This window comes from Eumetopias jubatus, unplaced genomic scaffold (genome assembly GCF_037043125.1).
Source record: "Eumetopias jubatus isolate StellerSeaLion01/CBP00866 unplaced genomic scaffold, mEumJub1_p1.0 scaffold_3, whole genome shotgun sequence".
NCBI classification, from domain to species: Eukaryota; Metazoa; Chordata; class Mammalia; order Carnivora; family Otariidae; genus Eumetopias; species Eumetopias jubatus.
In genome coordinates this window covers 12,303,599-12,319,526 of record NW_028274809.1, presented here as the reverse complement: position 1 = coordinate 12,319,526, position 15,928 = coordinate 12,303,599, and the positions used below count along the sequence as shown (strand labels likewise).

The window sequence follows — 15,928 nt, the reverse complement described above, 5'->3', positions numbered from 1 at the left end:
TTAGAATGCCCCTATACTCCCCTGAGGGAGGTTACAATTATTGTATTTTACTAATGGGGAAAGAGCAGAGACAGGTGAAGTGTTGAGAGTGGTGAATGGTAAAGTGGCCTGGCATTCTGGCTCCAGAACCCTGGGTGTGAGCACTCCGATATTCTGCCTTCTCCATGTCCTCTGTAAATATGGAAATCATTTTTATGCCCAAGTGAACAACAGTCAGAATGCTAAATGTCTTGGAAATAGCCCCTGTTTCAAAAAGAAAAGAAGAAAGAAGGAAAGAAGGAAAGAAGGAAAGAAGGAAAGAAAGAAAGAAAGAAAGAAAGAAAGTTAGGAAGGAAGGAAGGAAGGAAGGAAGGAAGGAAGGAAGGAAGGAAGGAAGGAAATAGCCCCTGTTTTTCCTCTTACCTGTGTATTAGTGAGGTCCGCTTGTTGGATTGTTGCATTTTTCTCTTGGTTAGAATAGGTTTGATTCAGTTCTTAGCTATCTATGTGGGTCATCTTCTGTAAGTGATAGTGGGGGCAGATATCTTCATTTTGTAACCCCTCATGGCATTGAAACCAAAGTCTGGAACTGAGCTGTTTGTTTCCTGAATCAAGGTTTAATCAAGCAAACTTGGATTGGTGAATGGCCATCAGATTTTGATTAGAAGTAGGTACTTAACCTCAAATGTTGATTTTTTTTTAATTATCACAATACTTGTTTAAAAATTCAACTATAACATATCACTGGACCTAGAACGTATTATGCTAAGTAAAGTAAGTCAAACAGAGAAAGACAAGTATACCATATGATTTCACTTACATGGGGAATCTCAAAACAAGACAAACAGAAACAGACATAAATACAGAAAACTGATGACTGCCAGTGAGGAGGGGCGATTGCAAGATGCGTTAAAACAGATGAAAGGAATTAAGAGGTAACAATTTCCAGTTAATAAAATAAGTAACTCATGGGAATGAAAAGTACAGCATCAGGAATAGAGTCAATAACATCGTAATAACTTTGTAGGGTGAAGATGGTAGGTCTACCCTAGTGAGCACTTCATAATGTATATAAATGTCGAATCACTATGCTGTACACTGGAAATGAATATAATATTTTAGGTCAACTATACTTCAACTGAAATTTTTTTAAAGAAACGAAACGTCCATAAAAACAGAAAAAATATATAAAATATATCGTTTATGAAGAACATGAACTGTTACATCAGTTAAGTACTAAACTGTTTCAAATGAGCTAAGGAGAACTGAATATGGTTACAAACGTGTTATTTCTTATTACTTTAAAAGAAGCGTGTGAAATATATACATTAATTTTTGAGACAAATAATTTTTTCTTTCTTACTTTCTTTCTAAAAATATATGCATTTAACAAAAACTCCAGGCCCTGTGCTAGTGCTGGGGATTTGAAGAAGACTGAGCCTAAGAAATTCCTATCAGAGTGGTAGATTAGAAAAGTTTCCAAACTACTTATAGAACTGCTATAGAGGGCGCCTGGGTGGCTCAGTTGGTTAAGCGACTGCCTTCGGCTCAGGTCATGATCCCGGAGTCCTGGGATCGAGTCCCACATCGGGCTCCTGGCTCAGCGGGGAGTCGGCTTCTCCCTCTGACCTTCTCCCCCCTCATACTGTTTCTCTCTCTCTCTCTCTCAAATAAATAAATAAAATCTTTAGAAAAAAAAGAACTGCTATAGTGAGGTAAGCATTCAAAGAGAGAAGAGCTTTAGGGGCCCAGTTGAAGGTTCTTGGGAAGTAGGAGAAGGAGAAAGAAGGTGGGGAAAAAATATTCCATATTTATGAAAGCCCCTCCTCTTTTTTTTTCCATTTTAGAGTAATTACAATTTTATATTGAAGGCAAAAATTACAATTTTTAGCAGGGAATGGACATAGACTTACATTCCAAAGAGGGTATAAAGGGTGGCTGGAAAGAAAATTGACTGCAAATCCTAGGAACTGGAGTGGTCCTACTGAATCCAAGGAATCAACGCGAAGGGCCTGGGACGTTAGAGCCCACCCTACCCTAACATCCCATTGCTGCACACAGGCTGGCCCACCAGTGGGGCTATGGCTTTGGACAAATGACTTCCGTCTCTGAAAATTTAGGCATGTTCACAGAAGATCCAAAATAGCACTCAGCACACTTGAAAATAAGATGACTAAACTGAGGGGCTATTTTAATATTTTCCTTGTATGTAAACTGTTTTCTCTGTTTGTTGGTTTGGTTTACAGTGGAGAGTACCATTTGTTTTTACTCTTAGCTAAAAACAGAATAGAGAAAAATGAGTTCAGGAATAAAAATTGAGGCTCAACTCAGAGAAGCGCATTACCCGTAAGTGAAGACCAGTCAGCATGGCAAGGGGGCATTTCAAAATAAACATCTTGAGATGTTTATTACAAGAAAGATTCTGTGTTCCTCTGGAGGATTTACTTGGTAATTGCAAACTCAGTAGTTTTATAGCAAAATTAGTTACTAATTTCCTTGTCTATCCTCACCGCTCCCCCTCCTTTGTGTTGTTTCTATCACTGATACAACTTGGAAATTTTTGCCTGTGGAAATTCCTACCCCTGGCACACCATCATTCTAAAAAGAAAAAAAAGAGTATTTTAGAGATTTAAATATAACCAGATAATCAATGCCCTGTTGTAGTTCTTTTTGGTTCCGTCTACAACTATGACTGGATCAAAACAGATCTAAGGGGTTTATCTCTAATCTGAAGCATTCCAAAGAGATTGATTTGAAACTTCCCTAAAGTCTCTGAAAGTACTCAGCTGGAGAAATGGCTCAGGGTAGGGCTTGATCCCCTGCTTCAGTGTTCCTGAATTGTTTGTTGCCCACAAGACAGGACAACAATCCTTGGCATCAGAATCACCTGGGGGAAAGTAAATATGCAAATTCCTGGGCCCAGCCCAGGTTCACTGAATCAGAATGAGGACTGGTTGTAGGAAGCAGAAGTTCAGAAGGACTTGTACTTTTGCCCTGTTTCCTGGGTAATTCTTGTGCACAGAAAAATGTTAAAAACAAACAAACAAACAAACAAAAAACTAGAAAGATGGGTCATGCCTTCAATGATTTTTAGGCTAGGTAAGGTAAGTGCTTATCTTTACATAGTATATGTTAATTAGTAAATTATATTGCATGTTTACGCACAGCCTTCAAGATAACCCATTGTGTAGGTGGAGCAGTTTGACCTTGGCGTAGAATGCTGGAAGTAGAAGGTGCTGTTAGAGGTGGCTTTGACCAGTCTAAGGAAGCTGAGGATCAGGAGTAAAGCCTTTTCCAGGTGCGCAAGGCTAAATACTGTCAGAGCCGACTGTGGGATGAGTCCTCTCACCCTACCATCTAAAGACATTTCTTTTTGGGGCGCCTGGGTGGCTCAGTCGTTAAGCGTCTGCCTTCGGCCCAGGTCATGAGCCCAGGGTCCTGGGATCGAGCCCCGCATCGGGGCTCCCTGCTCCGCGGGAAGACTGCGTCTCCCTCTCTCGCTCCCCCCGCTTGTGTTCCCTCTCTCCCTGTGTCTCTCTCTGTCAAATAAATGAATAAAATCTTAAAAAAAAAAAAGACATTTCTTTTTGTGATCTGAATATTCATGGGAAGAGAAAGCAGAAACAGTTTTGTATCTTTACGTAGTGTATATATGTATATATAGCTCTAGGCAGGGGCTGGTTCTTTTTCCTTGTCTTTAATGTAAAGCTACTTTCCATTAGAATACTGGATTCAGGCGTTCGCAGAGTCTTTCCCAGGCTCCAGCCCTCCCAGGCCCCCTCTTCCCTCCAAGGCCTCAGGTAGCACGCGTTCCGCACAGCGTTTCACCCATTGCCTGTTCTCTCGTGGATTCTCCTCTCTCTTCTGTTCCACGTCTTTGGCTCCTTGGAGGCTGGCCCACCATGGGATTTTTTCATGGTTCCAAACATAGCTATGGCACACCATAGGTGCTTAAAGAATGCATGTGAATTTAACAGTTGCCCATTTTTAGAAAATAAGAAGGAAGATGGTGGATGTTTCTAGTATACACAGGTCCTAGGACTTAAAAAACTGCTCAGATTTGGAAAATCATTGACAGCAGGCCCTCTGGCTGGGTAGGGGAGGAAAATCTTTTCCTCCACCCTCTTAGGTTGTACGCCAGAGGCTTGTGAATTAAACTGACAAAAGATAGATTAACAGAAGAATAGCATACAACTTTTATGTGATGGTAATATTTTTACCTGCACAGGGACCTCACAGAAAAGAAGCAAAAAACCCAAGGAAGTGGTTAGACTTGGGGCTTAAATACTATTTTAACAAAGGGCAATAAATTATGGAGAAGTAACTGACAGAGAAAAGGGGGTTGGGGTTTGTGAGTGGTAAATATGTGAGGGAACCTAATGGTAGATAAGAGTTATTTATTAAAATTTATTTATGCAGACTCCTCTCAGTACTGTCTCTGTCTCTGGTGGTCAGTGTTGTTCTCCTCTTCCTGGAATGGGGGAGTGGAGAACACCTTCTCAAGGGGAATGCATGCGTTGCTTTGAGGCAGATCAAGGGAGGGCAGAGAGCAGTGTATCACGTACCCTCTACCTCTTTTGTTCTCAGTTGCCTTCACCTCAAAATAATCCTTACACCAAAGTGGCATATTTTGAGGTGGCATATTCTGATCCCCCTCAACAACACACATAGAGCTAAAATGTTTATAGTCTAGATTGTTAATTTTAGAAACCTATGCACACCCAAAAGTGGGGTTCTCTAAGAGAACTAAAAGAACATCTTAGTTCTCTGTGCTTTGCACTTGTAAATTTGTCTCTATAATCAGGTACATGACGTTAATTCACAATAATGATTACAACTTCCGTTTTCAACTGCAAAGGTAACATCTCTGCTTATTTTTTACTTGGTTTTGTTTTGCATTTTTTTCTAAAGTTCTATTATAGGGATTTTCAACCTGGCAGGAAATTTGAAAGAATTTTTCCCTTACATTTACTTAAACTTAGGTTAGAAACTGTATTTTTCACATTTAATTTTAATGTGAAAAATCACAAGAGTCTTGCTTGTTTTTTAGAATAGTTTTGCTTGAACAAATGCATTTTATAAAGTTGGATTGAGATGTTACCTTGATGAATCTGTATTCTAGAACCAAACATCCCCCAAAAGAAAGAAACAAGAGAAGGGTGCCTGGGTGGCTCAGTTGATTGGGCAGCCAACTCTTAATTTTGGTTCAGGTCATGATCTTGGGGTCCTGGGATTGAGCCCTGCATCAGGCTCCACGGTCACCAGGGATTCTGCTTGAGATTCTCTCTCTCCCTCTCCTTCTGCCCCTCCCCCTACTCATGCACTCTCTCCCTTTCTAAAATGAATAAATAAATCGTAAAAAAAAAAGAAAGAACCAAGAGAATAAAAGTTGAACAAATTTGACTTAGCATCTGTGTAAAGACCAAGGGAATAATTTCTGTGAAAAAAAAAATCTTCCTATTTACAAGCTCATAAATAGTTTTAAGACATGAAATATTTCCACTGAGAAGGAATAAAAAAATGTCCTTGTTGGTAAAATGTTAACAGTAATATAATAGGAGCAATGTAGCTGAGTAGGATCAAAAAGCAAAATCAAAAATAAGAGAAAAGAAAGGAAGGAAGGAAGGAGAAGAAAGAGAGAAAGGAAGGAAGAAAACCCAACATATTTGGGGTTTAGAAAGTAAATTGTCACATCCCAGATTCACACTGTATTTGGGATATCCTCTCACTCAGTGGTTTCAGCTGAAGTCTAAAGGCACAAAAAGAAGAATGGAAGCAGAGTATTAGTTTCCAGTTGACCTTGATTTCAATCGACGTGAAATCCAAGGTGTGGGGTCCTGTGTTTAAAGAAACAAATAGTTCATTCTCAAAACTGAGAAATACTTGATGTTACTACAGGCACCAGAGAGAAACAACTGTAAAATAGAAAGGATTCTAAATGGAACACAGGCTTTAAAACCATCGATGAGACTCAAGCATTCCAGTTGCATATATTTCTCCAGTTGAAATGAATGACTCCTGTCTATTGGAATCAGATAACCAGGCTCATTTTGTCCAAAGCACCCTCTAATTCCAAGTGAGGCATTGGTCTAGTTTGCCATTACTTGTTTTGACAGATCCTTCAGACCCCACGGGATGATGTATTATTAACTAAAAGAAACTGTGGTATACTCTAAATACCAACCCTTAACCATTAACCTGAGGGCTGATGAAAAAGGACTTCAAGATTTGCCAGTGCACTAAGCCCTATTTAGCAGTTTGATTTCAAGGTTGGTTAACAGCATAAAAATCCAGGTGCAGAGTTCTTTTCCAGAATTATTGTAGTACCGTGTACTATTAAATAAAGGTTCACTGGACCTCGATGTTTTGAATGCAGGGTAACATTTTAGTGTTTCAATAGCAAGGCATTCAAAGTTCTAGCTTGCCTGAGCTTTGTAGTTCACCTGTGTTCAGACAACTGTGTAATTTATACCTGTCTGTATTTTCTTTGTGGTTATTCCCATGTTTTTTCATGTTTCATTGTCCTTTCCGTCAAATGTTACAATTTTTGCTATATGTATTTCTTGAAGCCCTAACTTCTTTAACGATTGCTGCCTTTCTTTAGCACCTGAAGTTTGCTGTCTGTATTAGACCGAGGATATCGGTTTACTAGTATTAAAAGAAAAAAAAGAGCCCTATATGACAGTCCATTTTTATCTCCTAGTTTATTTTATTTTCAGCAATCATTCTCCACACATATTTTCTACATATCAAGCACATTCCCCCAGAACATAAGCTTGAGTGGGTGTGGAATGTTTGCAGCTGGATCTCCAGCACTTAGACCAGTGCCAGGCACATAGTAAGGACTTAATAAATATTCACTGACTTATATTCACTTTTAAGTGGAAGCTAGGGATGCAGTACTGAAAAAATGATAAGATCTTTGGCAGTGTGGAGCTTGCCTTCTTCATGAGAGCAGCAATTTACAGCATGCATATCATTGGGTGTCATCTTGATAGCACGTAGTAGATCTGGACTACCTGGATTCAAATCCAGTTTCCATCATTTACCAGCTGGGTGACCCTGGGAAAATCACTTAGTCTCTCGGTGCCTTGATTTTCTTTTATCTGTAATATACGGTGAGGATTAAATGAATTTTAAAAAATAGCACACTTAGAGCAATGTCTGGGCACGTGAGTATTCAATAAATCTAAGGTATTATTTTTAGATGCCCTGGTGCTATGCTTATTGGTCTCTTTTCTTCTCTTGCTTCTATTTCTCTCCATCTTTCCTCGTACCTCCATTTTTTTTTCCCTTCTCCCCTTCTCCTCCCTCTCTCCTTCACTACAATCCTGCTAGAGACTCTCACAGACATTACTTAATCCACTATACATGAAGGGACCCATGCAAACGATGGCTCAAAAATACAGAATTTTGTAGCTTCTGGAGACAGGCTCACAGAATTCCTCGTTTGTGCTTTCCTTATGAATGCCTCTTTCTTAGCTTAATCCTGTTACCCAACAATTGCCCAGCTGGACACAGGACCAAGAATCCAGGGATTTTCCAATTTTATCCCCAGACTTGCCTCAACCACCCTTTGTCTCTTAAGTTGTTTATGTAGCTTCCCTGTTTAATCAGGGAAATGTCTAATGAAGGAACCTATGACATTCCCTCACTATGTCTGGATCCTCAGAACAAAAATGTGTGGTGTCAAGTGTGTTTGTGAATGTGTGTGCACACATGAACACAAATCTTAAAAATCAAAATCGTTTTTAATATTTCCAGTATGCTTGACTAATGACCGGTTGTATGCAGGGGCAGGCACACGGTGCTAAGAGTGTGTATACGTGCAACGGCAGTGATGAAAAACAGGATTCGTATGTCCTTTTGGTCCACCTTTAAAATGTGTAAATGAAAATGATGGAAAGATTCAATTATATTCCACATAAGAAACAGAAGTTTCTTTAGGCAGAAACGTAGATTTGGTTACTTAACGAAAATTGTATATAATTTCATATGTTATCTTGAAATGTAAAGGTCTGATGTATTTTCTTTTATTTCACAATTTTAACCAATTGAATCCATATATTGAAGTGAACACACAACAATAAAATTCTGTTGTTCTAGATTGGCAATATCTGCAGTAGCACAAACATTATGATATTCCTTATAACAAAGAATTTATTTTCAAAGCCTTAGGACCTATAGTGTTTTCATTATACTCCATAATTACAGAACTGATTTTTTTTTAAGATTTTATTTATTTCAGAGAGAGAGAGAGAGAGAGAGAGAGAGTGCAAGTATGAGTGGGGGGAGGGGCAGAGGGAGAAGCAGGTTTCTCTCTGAGCCGCACCACCCCCCCGACCGCCAATGCAGGGCTTGATCCCAGGACCCTGGGATGGTGACCTGAGCAGAAGGCAGATGCTTAACCGACTGAGCCACCCAGAAGCCTCAGAACTGATGTTTTATGTTGGAAATTACTTTTACCGTTGTAAATAATCCCAGAGGTGTGTACATTTTTTGAAAATATTAATTTATATCTGAGATTATTATCAACTGAAATTAAAATAACATGGAAGCAAGTAAATTTTTTTTTAAAGATTTTATTTATTCATTTGAGACACAGAGATACAGAGAGAGAAAGCATGAGCAGGGAGAGAGGCAGAGGGAGAAGCAGGCTCCTCGCTGAGCCAGGAGCCCGATGCGGGGCTCGACCCCATGACCCCGGGATCATGACCTGAGCCGAAGGCAGATGCTTAACCATCTGAGCCACCCAGGCGCCCCGCAAGTAAATTATTTTTTAAATATTTATCAATGATGTTACTATGTTCCATCTCATAATTAAAACTCATACTAGTACACAACTCAGTACAAGAAATATTTTTTGAAATCTCATTCAAAATGCTCTCTTGTGAGTTACATGAGCTTTAAATATTACCAAGACAGGTCTCCACTTTGGAGGAACTTTCATTTGATGAAGTAGAATAGGACAAGGACCTAGGGAACTAAATAAAACAGCAAGATGCCAAATGTCATAAGAGAACTGTCTTGGTAAGTTACCCTACCATATCTGGGGAGATCAGGAGCTACTCAGTCGAGGCTCTAGGGCAGATGTTCTCCCCCTGGCCTTCCAATGGAAATCATCTGGGCAGCTTTAAAAACTATGACAACTGAGTTCAGCCTCCAGAAATCCCGATTCAGTTGGTCTGGAGTGTATTCTGGGATTTCACAGGTTTTTCAGAGATCCCTGGGCAATTCTAATGTGCAATCAATTCGGTTTGGGGGTCTAAAGAATGAGTAGGATTTTGATAGATTGGGAAGGGGACCAAGCAGAGGACAGGAATAATAAGAGAAGATGAGAGAGCAGAAGAAAGAGGGCCAGGGAGGTAGCAAAAGAGAGTCAATGTGGGAACAATAGGAGTAAAGGAATTGTCTGGATCCTTCTATTCACACCATGAGTTTCACCTGAGAATTGCCAGAAATGCAGACTCTCAGGCCCCACTCCAGCCTTCACTGAATCAGAATCTGCATTTCAACAAGCCCCCGGGTGATTTGTATGCACACTGAGGTCAAGCTAGATCACAGGGTAACAATACTGATGACAACCACTGACACTATGGTGGTTGATGGTATGGGTTATCATCTCTGCTAAGCTTCCTATAAACCCAGAAGGAAGGGTTCTTTATCATTGCCCCATTTTCCAAATGAAGAAACTGAAAGCTCAGGAAGTTTTGGTACCTTGTTCACCTAGAAGGTAGTGGAACAGGGATTCAAACACTAGACTCCTATTTCAGTATAAAGAATACAAAATAAACTCCCTGGTGTGTGCATGCTTTAATATATAGGATATTATCAGGATATTATTGATCTATCACAACTGTGTTCCCTTCCCACAATCTCCTGGCCACCAAATGCGATCTGGAATTTCATGTTATTTTTTTTTTCTTTACAGTTTCACTATATATGTGTGTGTGTGTGTGTGTGTGTGTGTGTGTGTGTATATAGATAGATAGATAGATTGATTGATTTATATAGATAGATATATAGATAGTATATAGAGAAAGATATACACACACATATATGTATATATTTCTAAATAAATACATAAATATGCGTATATATTTTTCCATTCTACCTGGAAGCATATGTGGAGATTTTCTATTTTCACTATTACAAACAATAGTGTGCTGAACACGTTTGTACATCTGTCCTGGTTCACTTGTGTCAGGTTTTGTCTAGAGAATATTCTAGAAGGCTGTGGGATACAGTATGCACATGTTTATCTTGATTAGGAAATGCTATGTTCATGTTGGAAAACGGCTTATAGTGTCTCCTGCAGGATATGAGTTTCGGTTTCTCTTGATCTTCACCAACAGTTGGTACTGTAGGACTTAATTTTTGCCATTCTGCAGCCCACTTTTAATTTTCGCGAAAATGGTGTGCATGAAGCCATACCTGAGTTTGGATTAAACTTGCAGTTTTTCTGATCACTGAAGGTGTTGAGCACGTTTGTATATGTTTATGGTCTGTTTGTGTTCCCCCGTCTGTGAAATAACTGGTCATATCTGTTATCCATTGTTTTGTCTTTTTCGTATTGATCCCTAAGATACTAATTCTTTGTTGGTGATATATGCTGCACATACCCTATCACAGTTTATGACTTACCTTTTCATTGTCTTTATGTGATCTTTTGAAAAACAAAAGTTTTTTCGCTTTAATATGGTAGAATGTATCAGTCTTTTCATTGACAGTGTGCTTTTGCATCATGTTTAAGATACATTTCCCTACCCTGAAGTCATAAAGAAATACTCTTAAATGTTCTTCAAAAAGTTTAAACATGGGGCGCCTGGGTGGCTCAGTTGTTAAGCATCTGCCTTCAGCTCAGGTCATGATCCCAGGGTCCTGGGATCGAGCCCCGCATAGGGCTCCCTGCTCAACGGGAAGCCTGCTTCTCCCTCTCCCACTCCCCCTGCTTGTGTTCCCTCTCTCGCTGTGTCTCTCTCTGTCAAATAAATAAAATCTTAAAAAAAAAAAAAAGTTTAAACGTTTTGTCTTTTTCATTTCAGTCCTTAGTCCGTTTGGCATTGGCCATTTGAAAAGTACGAGTTGGAGAAACTTTGCATTGTTTTCTAGATGGATGACCAATTTGACTCAGCACCATTAATTGCATGTCTATCTTTTCCCCAGAGATCTGCTTTTCTGGCTCAGTCATATGTAAGGTTTTGATATATGGCAGATCCAAGGGCACCTGGGTGGCTCAGCTGGTTGAGCATCTGACTCTTGGTTTTAGTTTAGGTCATGATCTCAGGGTCATGGGATCGAGCTCAGTGCGGAGTCTGCTTGAGCTTCTGTTTCTCCCTTGCCCTCTGTCTCCCTCCTCTTATGCACGCTCTCTATCTCTCTCTCTCTAAAATAAATCAATAAATTTAAAATATATATATAATATATAACATATATATATAATATATAACATATATATATGGCATATATATAACATATATATGGCAGGTCTATTTCTTGGTCCTTTATGTTGTTCCATCTCTACACCAACACCACAGTGTATTCATTCCTCAAGCTTTGGATAATAAGTCTTGAAATCTCAAAAAGCATCCTCCCTCCCTGGTTCTTTTATTCAGATATATTTTGCCTATGATGGGCCCATTTCCCTTCCATATATGTTTTAGAATGGTGTTTCCAATTTTTTGTGGCTCTCAGTCATCTCCAGTGCATATTGCTACTGTCTTTATGTTAAAGGAACATTCTCAGTTCTTACTGTGGGGCTTCCGATGTCAGGCAACAGCCTGGCTGAACATCCATGACTCATAAGGTCCTGGGGAAGGTAGTTGAGAGGTTTCAGAGTCAAGGCCAACATAGCCCTTATATACTATAAACCTGTTTAAAGTAAAACCCAAGACCCTTGCCCTAGAGATGGTTCTTGACTCCATCAGAAGGGCCACAGCCATTCATAAACAAACCTGTTTTGGTTAAACTTTTGGGTTTCATATTTAAAAAGTTATAAACATCATCATGTCTTCCCTTCATCCTGACCCAGATTGGCTTCTTCCAAAGCAAATCAAGGTCACAGTGCTATTCTCTGCATGTTGTGCAAATTAAATTGGGTTTGTTAGGATTCCTTAAATAGCTACAGTGTAGCACAAAACACAAACTTGAATTAGATGACAAAGAGACCATATGTGTAAGAGGATGGAGACCCAGAGAGGGTCTTCAACCAGCCCAAAGTCAAATAGTCTGAAAAGCTACTCAAGTACTTTTGCCTTCTGTCCAGTTCCAAATCTTTCTCCTCTACATTGGGGGTCAGCAAACGTTTTCTGGAGAGTCAAATAGTAAATATTTAGGCTTGTGAGGCAAGAGGCAATGTCCTCAACATTCTGGCAACTGCTCTCCTGGAAAGGCTAACAGTCTTTTTACAACTGAAGATGTAAAACCATTCTTAGCTTGAGGTCCAGACAAAAGTTAGTGGACAAGATGTGCCCCACAGGCTGTATTCCCCCCGCCCCACCCCCACCCTAATCCACACCTAAGAGATGAAAACTCTTGTTTCTGCCCTTTTGGTGATAAGGAGCACATGAAAACAAAGTCAAAGCCCCAAAGTAACAAAGATTCTGGTTGTGTGTTCGAAGCAAGCACAGGTGAAACACTGTTCCCAGACAGAAACTTAGTTCTGTACTGTATATATGTGAGCATCCATTCTGAAGATGGTTTAAGTCATTTGAAATCTGCTTCATTTTAGCTTCCACACATTGAGAAGTCTGTATGCCTCAGGGACTCATTGGTACCAAACCACAAAATTAGGAATAGAAATTGATGTGAGATTTCTTGATCATCTGGTAAAATATCATGCATGTATGTGTATTACAATCCCTTAAATATGCACAAAGGGACAACAGGGTTATTAATATATATCATACTTTTCCTTCATTTAAAGATTAAAAGGTTGTATTGAGTAATTCTTAGAGTTTCTTCAAACCCTAGTATATTATAACTACGAGCATATAGACATGCCAATAGTATTTCTACTGTTCTACTAGAGATGTCTCCTTTGATGGGGATTATTTCGTTTGTATTTTCTGTGGCTTAGACAAAAGTTGTTTGTCTCTCACACATTTTAAAGGAAGATGTGTTTTCATGACAGCTTAATATCAGAAACTTTTCTCTGTTTCTTGCTGTAAATCCAGATCCCTATAGAGTGTGTCCAGGGTTGTGTCTTTTTTCATTTTTTATTCCTTAAGCCGGAGTCTATAAAAACACTTGACAATCATATCTCTAGGCATACAACTAGCTTTCCATTCTTCAAATACCTGTTCCTTATTATAGGCACTGGCTGTGTAAGGTGAAAAACATTTCAAAGATTTGTGTGTGGAGAACTTGAGACTCACTGCTGAGTCCTTTGAAATATGGTTGCTAGGTATGTTCACTTCCTTCCCATTTATTCGTATTCTGAAGAGGCTTTTTGTAAACTCATAGGGCTCTATAGTCTGGGTGCCTGCTTTAAGAACTTTCTTATCACATCATTACCTACAAAGGACGCTATTTATCAACTCCACAAAAATGAAAAGTGTACCTGAAAATATTTTTCAGACTGACTCATTCTTGAATGTCTGAAACTTTTATTGGGTTTTTTTTTGTTTGTTTGTTTAATTGGCTTAGAATGTAGGACTGAAATGAGAAAGTAACATAAACTAAACCTAAAATAGACTTTTCTCAGCAAAGCATTTTTGTTTTTCATTTTTGTGGATGGGTCACCAATCTACCATTCCCTTATCATTATTATGATTTCCTTTTTAAAAAAAATGAAAATGTTATGATTGTTTTTTCTTCCTGATTGTGAAATAATGTAGATGCCAAAGTTATAAGATAATTCAAGGAAGTAAAAAGTCAAATTTGAAAGACACCTTAATTCCACCACTAGAAAGAACCATTTTTTTTCTTTTTTTTTTTAATGATTTTATTTATTTATTCATGAGCGACAGAGGTGGGGAGAGAGAGAGAGAGAGAGAAGCAGAGGGAGAAGCAGGCTCCCAAGGAGCAGGGAGCCCGATACGGGACTCGATCCCAGGACCTTGGGATCATGACCTGAGCCAAAGGCAGACGCTTAACCATCTGAGCCACCCAGGCGCCCTAGAAAGAACCATTTTTTAAAAAGATTTTATTTATTTGAGAGAGAGAGAGAGAGAGAGAGGAGAGGGGCATCGGGAGAGAATCCTCAAGCAGACTCCCTATTCAGCACAGAGCCCAATGCAGGCCTCGATCCCAGGACCCTGAGATCACAACCTGAGCCAAAGTGAGATGCTTAACAGACTGAGCCACCCAGGTGCCCCAGAGATAACCATTTTTAACTATTCTATGTATATACTTCCAGACATACTACTGTGCATACACATATGTGTTTCTTTTTTTTTAAAGATTTTATTTATTTATTTGACAGAGAGAGACACAGCGAGAGAGGGAACACAAGCAGGGGGAGTGGGAGAGGGAGAAGCAGGCTTCCCGCCCAGCAGAGAGCCCGATGCGGGGCTCGATCCCAGGACCCTGGGACCACGACCTGAGCCGAACACAGACGCTTAACGACTGAGCCAGCCAGGCGCCCCCACATATGTGTTTCATACAAAACTATGATCATACTGTTTAGCAGTATATTTTCTTCACTTAGTGTCATATCTTCTCTCCAAGGTAAAACACCTGGATCTGCCTCATCTTTCTAGACAGCTCCATAATATTCCACTGTATTGATATGCCATAATGTACGCAACTGAGTCCTTAAGAAATCTTGTCTGTCTTATGGGCACATTTATATTCCCTCAGCTTTTCCTAGCATCATATGTGTGGGTATGCATCTCATGACCTTGGCTTTCAATGACAGATGTTTTGATATTAAACATTTAATTATGGGGTGCATGGGTGGTTCAGTCGGTTAAGCGTCTGACTTCAGCTCAGGTCATGATCTCAGGGTCCTGGGATTGAGTCCCAGATTGGGCTCCACACTCAGCGGAGAGTCTGCTTCTCCCTCCCCTTCTCTCTCTGCCCCTTCTCCCGCTAGTGCTCACGCTCTCTCTCTCAAATAAATAAATAAATAAATAAATAAATAAATAAATAAGATCTTTAAAAAAATTGAATGATGTCAAAACAAGTAAGAGGGTGTTTACGTGTTGCAGCATGGATGAACCGTGAGGGCATTATGCTCATTACATATGCCAAAAGACAAATAATGCATGGTTGCACTGATATGGAGTACCTAGAGTAGTCAAATTCATTGAGAAAGAAGGAATGGTGGTTGTCACACGCTGCGGGGAGGGGAAATGGGGAGTTGTTTAATGGGAACAGAATTTCAATTTTGCAAAATGAAAAGAATTCTGGAGATGGGTCACACAACAATGCAAATGTACTTAACACTATTGAACCGCACACATAAAAATGGTTATGATTAATTTTATGTTATGAATATGTACCACAAAAAGTTTTTTAAATGAGGATGTTTAAATATGACTGTATATATTGTATTGTAACTATTTACTTATTCATTATATAAACACATCATTACCTAACGATTTCAATTATCTAGAAGATAAACAAAAACCAGAACAATGCTACAAATCTCCTGAACTTTTATCATTGAGGCCCTCAAACCTTAGCCAGAGTCTTTTTATTCTGAATTTACAAGCAATTCTACCAAACTTTAGTTACCTGATTTCTTAATTAATAGCATGTATGAAACAGAATGTGGGGAGAGGTACAGACAGTTACAGGCAGGAATTCAAGAATAGAAAGAAGGAAAAGCAGAATGCCTAATGAAAAGAGCCTCCCTCAAAAGAAAAAGAAAAGCATATTTAACAACTGAAACCATATACCATCCTGCAATCAAATGATATAGATGCAAATATCTCAATACATGCAATAGCATCACTCAGCAAATATTTCTTCATCATCAGTTGGGTGCCAAGAATCCACTGGG

The 15,928-nt window shown here is 39.2% G+C and overlaps 1 protein-coding gene across 1 annotated transcript in view; it reads left to right on the top strand.

Annotated features, from left to right (window-relative positions):
* COL4A3 (collagen type IV alpha 3 chain) overlaps positions 1-15,928 on the top strand; it is a 124,041-nt gene that overhangs the window by 26,774 nt on the left and 81,339 nt on the right. The window lies entirely within an intron of this gene.